The sequence below is a fragment of the Propithecus coquereli genome, unplaced genomic scaffold (assembly GCF_000956105.1).
Source record: "Propithecus coquereli isolate 6110/MARCELLA unplaced genomic scaffold, Pcoq_1.0 Scaffold122, whole genome shotgun sequence".
NCBI lineage: Eukaryota > Metazoa > Chordata > Mammalia > Primates > Indriidae > Propithecus > Propithecus coquereli.
Window position 1 is genome coordinate 798,294 of NW_012136303.1, and position 5,769 is coordinate 804,062.

The following is a 5,769-nucleotide window of genomic DNA, read 5'->3' on the forward strand; positions in this document are numbered from 1 at the left end:
AGGCTGAGGCAGTAGGATCGCTTGAGCCCAGGAGTTTGAGGTTGCTGTGAGCTAGGATGACGCCACAGCACTCTAGCCCAGGCAACATAGTGAGACTCTGTCTCAATAAATAAATAAATAAAATGAAAAACAATGCCCCAGCATAAGGCTAACCACCACTTTCCTATTGTCACAGAGAAATCTTGGACTTCGCATATGAAACCTGACTACTCGAGGTATAGTTTAGTAATGTTAGCATCTCCTGCAAATTAGAAATGCAGACACTCAGGTCCCATCGTAGACCTACGAAATCAGAATCAGCATTTTAACAAGATACCCAGGTGATTTGCACCCACATTCAAGTTTGAGAAGTACTGCTATAGAATACTTTAAGAGTGCACTGTACAGCAGTACACAGATAAAGTATCAAACAGCTAAATAAAGAGACAAGGTACCTGTTCACTTTCAGCATACCATATTTTATTAGGTACTGCACAGATAGATTTCCAATGTTTTTTATAAATTTGGTACTTACTAATGACCACATGATGTAAATGCAGGATCTATTTCACTTCCTGAAATAACATAATTAGTTCTAGGGCTTTCATGCACATGAAATATAAAACAGCTTAGCTGTTCTGAAAAATACAGTAATTGTTAATTTTATTCAAGTTCCAACATAGAGTTCAGAGCACTTCTCCACAAGCCCCATTAACTTCTACAGATTGATTCCTCCTGGGAGTGTCATGAACCCCCAACCCAGCATACCCAAGAAGCAGGTGCTGAGCAAACATCCAGTTTCCAAATGATGATCAGAAGGATGTGGTCCTGAAAATGCAGCATTTTCCTGGCTTGTCCTATTAGTGTAGCTTCTCAGACCCAAACTCTCTCCCCCGCTGAGGCGTCAAGCAGCTGCATACTCAAGTACTTCCCAAAGGGGAGAAAGGTCAAAGGTATCATCATACCCTAAACACTTGGAATTCCAGCTGTGGAGTAATTAATCTGGTTGGGGGTTCAGCTGAGAAGCCCTGAATAAGATCTGGAAAGGCAGAGGGAAACACAAAAGAAAGAACCCATTGAAGCTCTTAAGAGACAAGAGGTCCCAGGTATTGGTAGATTTTATTTTTATTTTATTTATTTATTTTTTTTTTTCTGAGACAGAATCTCACACTCTGTTGCCTGGGCTAGAGTGCCCTGGTGTCAGCCTAGCTCACAGCAACCTCAAACTCCTGCCCTCAAGCAATCCTCCAGTCTAGGCCTCCCAGAGTGCTAGGAGGCAGCATGAGCCACCTCGCTGGCCTACTAGTAGATTTTAAAGTGAGGCTGGGGACAAAGATTGGCAAATATGTAAGAATATGATTGGAAGAGATAAATATCCATTTCCCCACCCATACCCTAGGGACAAGAACAAAAAGAGTGCCCAAGGGATTCCTCCAAATAATCTCTTTTCTTAATAAAAAGTAGTAAGAAGCCCACTGGGCTAGAAGTGGTGCTAGGAAAATCTCTTGAGGATTTCTTCCCCCACTACAGGGAGATAAAGCAAAGGAGAAAACAGTACCCACCTAAACAGAAATCTTATAGGAAGCAAACCACCAAGAGGATTAAGAGTCCTGTGATTAACCAAAGAAATGCATGTAGATTCCTTTCCACTTTGACTCCAGCGCTGGGGGGCCAGGTAGTCCTAGACTTGAGGCCACCTCCAGCACAAGAGGAAGAAAGGGGGAAATCTCTACGGCCACTCAGTAAGCAGAACATTGTCAAAAGACAGTCAGAAACCAGAAAAATGCTTGCAGACAGAACGAGCCAAGAGAGAAGAGTTCCTGTTTGCAGAAAGATAAAAGATAAAATAGACTTATGAAAAACAATGTGCGAGCACCTCTTTAGGAGAGGGTACCTCCCCTGGGGGGAGGAGAATTTAGGAGATGTGACTATAGGAAGTGTGCTCAGAAAAAAAGGCCACATAAGCAGAGAGAAAGTGCTGTGCTGAACAAAGATATGTACTCACCAGAGGAAGGAAGAGGAAATGGGTGCACTGACCGGACTGGGAGAGCACCTAAAGGGTAATGTGCTTCCAAAGAAGGAAGGAAACTGAGGAATGAAAATGTCCTGGATGACAGAAAAGCTAATAGGGGTAGGAACGCATGCTCAAGAACCACAGACCACCCACCACTTGGGAATGAGAGGACTCAGGAAAAAGGTGTGTCCCCCAGATTTAAGAAGCACCTGGAAGGTGGCTGGATCCTGAGAGTTGTGTAACTAAAAGAGGTGCATTTCATACATTTGGGGGGCACAGGAAACAAATATACTCAGATATGAAAATGAGTCTCCTCCAGGAAATAAGGTAGTTTGATTTGGGGAACTCATGAAAAGGGTGCAACCCCAAGAATAGAAAGAAGGCAGTGAATTCCCTTATTTGTGAAATTGAAAATAAGTGCCTGTAAACTTCAGGATTTGGACCTCATTTTCGGTGCACCCTCAGAACTGAAAGGCTGAAGAAAGGAAGTGACCCCTAAATTTAAGAAATTCTGGGAGGCACGTTGTCACATTTGGGGCCTGGAAAGGGGGGATTCTTCCTCAGAGTTCTGGGGATGTAAGAAAGTATCCCAAAACTTTGGTTAATTGGCCCCAAATTTGAGGGACCCATTAACAGGGTGAACCCCCAAACTGGAAAGGGAATGCGTACTCAAGAGTGGAGACTTGAAAATGGAAGTACTCTCCCAGTTTGGGGGGCTGGGGACAAGGGGTACAGCCCCACTTTGGGGGGCTTTACAAACTGAGATAAAATCCCAGGGCTGGAGCTTAAGAAACGGGGTGTGCCACCCAGATTTTCAAAACTATAGAGAAAGGGGACACTCCCATATTCGGGGTCTGGAGAAAGGGGTGTGCTCCCCAAAATAGGAAAAAAGAGCCAATAAAAGAAAACGCATTCACAAAGCACAATGCAACAGTAGAACTGATGATGGGGCTCCCGGGAGCCACACAGCTCAGGCCCGGGCCCTAGCGCTTATCCCCCACCCCCAACACCGCCAGCTCCGCGCCCCGGGCCCGCACCCCGCGGCCCAACCCCCTCGGGCGGCGGTGATTGGCCACGGCCGCCGTCACTCCCGCGGGCAGCCCCGAGGATTGGGCGTCACTCGCACGCCCGCCACGCTCTCAGCAGCAGTCCCAGGGCCTCCCTCCAGGCTGGGCGAGTGGGGCCAGGCGCGGAGCTGGGCCGGGCAGGGGACCGGAGCAGCGGTGGCGTCCGTCACCGTTCCCGGCCGCACGGCGCGCGCGCAGCGCAGGCCCGGCCCGACCCTGCCCCGGCCAGCTGGCTTCGCCTTGCGGAGCCTCGCCGCGAGCTCACCTCACGGCCCCGCTCCAGCTGCGCCGCTCCAGGACCAACCGACAGAAGGACTCTGCGTGCTGCGCACCACGTGACCCTCGGGACGCGCCCAGCGTATCCCCCGCCCCCCACACACACACGCACCATCGCCACCACCGAGTGACGCAGCGCCCCAGCTGCCCCGCCCCCGGCCCCGCCCGATCACCGTGGCGACGGCCCGTGCAGGCCACGCCCACTGCCCTGACGCGCGGGAACCAGGCTGGCGCCCCATCTGGAACACGAAGTCCCTACTCACCCGTAACCGCTGAGATTACGCGAAGCCCGGGACTGAACACTACCCACCACCTGTTAATTTGCCTCCTAAATGCATCTCAAAACCTCCCACTTCTCTCCATCCCACTGTCACCGCTTCTGTCTAGGCGACTCTTCCCTCCAAGATGATAGTGGCCTCCACCCCGTTACTATTCCCTCTTCCAGTAACTTCTTCACACACGGTGAGAGCTTTTCAAAATGCCATCCTCTGCTTTTCCTTCTCTTCTCCAGATTAAGATCTCAATCTTCACCGAAACTATATGTATACCAGCCTCTTCAAACCCTGGAGTTAACCTGCTGAAAAACAGGAATTGATAGTAGGAGAATATACTTTGCTTTGTGTGAGATGAATTGTTTAAGATTAGAGATTAGAGAAAAATGTGCTCTCTCTGATTCTAACTAATGCTATTTGCTTCTGTGACCGTGCTTGCTTTTAGTTGTTTGTTAAATGTAGTTAATCAGAAACAGGAATAAAAGCAGGAGTGACTCCATGACAGGCTGAACTTCCTGGAGTAGGCCTAAGTTTCGGTTTTCCTGAAACGACGCCGCCCTTTCCCCCCGAAATGACGCTGACAACAATTGGTGCCGGCGTGAAAATCCCGAGGCTTGGAGCCACTTTTAAAGGAACCAATCAGGAGCCAACACGATCAGCCACTTTTAAAGGAACCAATGAACTAAGGAGGGGAGGGGGGGAAGGTGTGCCCAGCGTGTCCTGTGAAACCTGTGTGTCATGTGTAAAACAGAAAACGGTATAAAAGCTTAACCTCTACTTCAAGGCAGGGTCCTAGCCCTTAAAAGAGGCCACTACGTTGGTGCTCTGGGACTTGGACCCTAGCTCGAGCTAGCCAATAAACTCCTTTGCCATTTGCAGCCTCGGTGACTCTGCCTCTCTGTTCCTGGGGCCGAGGGGAACTGGCTCTAACACTGCCTCGTTCTTATCCTCACACATCTAGCTCCCCCCCATTCTCACCGTCTTTCAAGTCCTCAAGCCAGGTTCCCTCTGACCTCAGGGTCTTTGTACTCATTTATCCCCAACTTTGTGTCATTAACTCCTAGGAAAGGATTCCAATTGCTGCTGCGAAAAAAAGCTGTATTTTGTCTCCAGGGACCAAGGTTGGAGTTGCAGCCACCCCATAAGAGTCCAGTTTTCCCAATGGTACTTGGCAAATATATATACTGTATGAAAATTGTTATGACCGCGGGCTCAATGGCACGCGCCTGTAGTCCCAGCTACTTGGAAGGCGGGAGGTGGGAGAATCACTTGAGCTCAGGAGTTTGAGACCAGCCTAGCCAACAGAGTCAGATCCTGTCTCTTTAAAAAAAAAGAAAAAAGAAAGAAAATTATAACAATACAGAGAAGGTTAGCAAAGGGATAACATGCAAATTCATGAAATATTCTAGGTATATTTTTTAAATCTGAAAATCAAAACCAGTTGGTCAAGGCTGGGCGCAGTGGCTCACACCTGTAATCCTAGCACTCTGGGAGGCCAAGGCAGGAGGATTGCTTGAGCTCAGGATTTCAAGACCAGCCTGAGCAAGAGCAAGACCCCGTCTCTATATAGATAGAAGGAAATTAGCCAAACAACTAAAAATAGAAAAAATTAGCTGGGCACGGTGGCACATGCCTGTAGTCCCAGCTACCTGGGAGGCTGAAGCAGGAGAATCGCTTGAGCCCAGGAGTTCGAGGTTGCTGTGAGCCAGGCTGACGCCATGGCACTCTAGCCCAGGCAAGAGAGTGAGACTCTGTCTCAAAAAAAAAACAACCAGTTAGTAAATTGCTGAAATACAGGAAGAAAGGCCTTCCCAGGATCTTCTGTGTTTATGTTTATTATTAATAACATGAAATTGCTCAGATGTTAGTGGCTGTTGTAGTATATGGATAATTTTCTGCCCCGCAACCACAATAAAGCCAAGAATCTTAGACTCTGTAGCCCCATACATATATAACATTTGTCTTCACTTACACCGCCTGCGTGTATTTATTTATTTATTTTTTTATTTTTTATTTTTTTGAGACAGAGTCTTGCTCTGTTGCCCAGGCTAGAGTGAGTGCTGTGGCATCAGCCTAGCTCACAGCAACCTCAAATTCCTGGGATCAAGTGATCCTTCTGCCTCAGCCTCCCGAGTAGCTGGGACTACAGACATGCGCCACC

The 5,769-nt window shown here is 48.2% G+C and overlaps 1 protein-coding gene across 1 annotated transcript in view; it reads right to left on the reverse strand.

The window, feature by feature from the left end:
• PHF20 (PHD finger protein 20) overlaps positions 1-3,422 on the reverse strand; it is a 129,963-nt gene extending 126,541 nt beyond the window's left edge. Inside the window, exon 1 of the mRNA XM_012637673.1 lies at positions 3,326-3,422. The gene's annotated coding sequence lies outside the window, so the exon portion shown is untranslated. The remainder of the gene's footprint in view (positions 1-3,325) is intronic.
• Between the last annotated feature and the right edge of the window lie 2,347 nt (positions 3,423-5,769).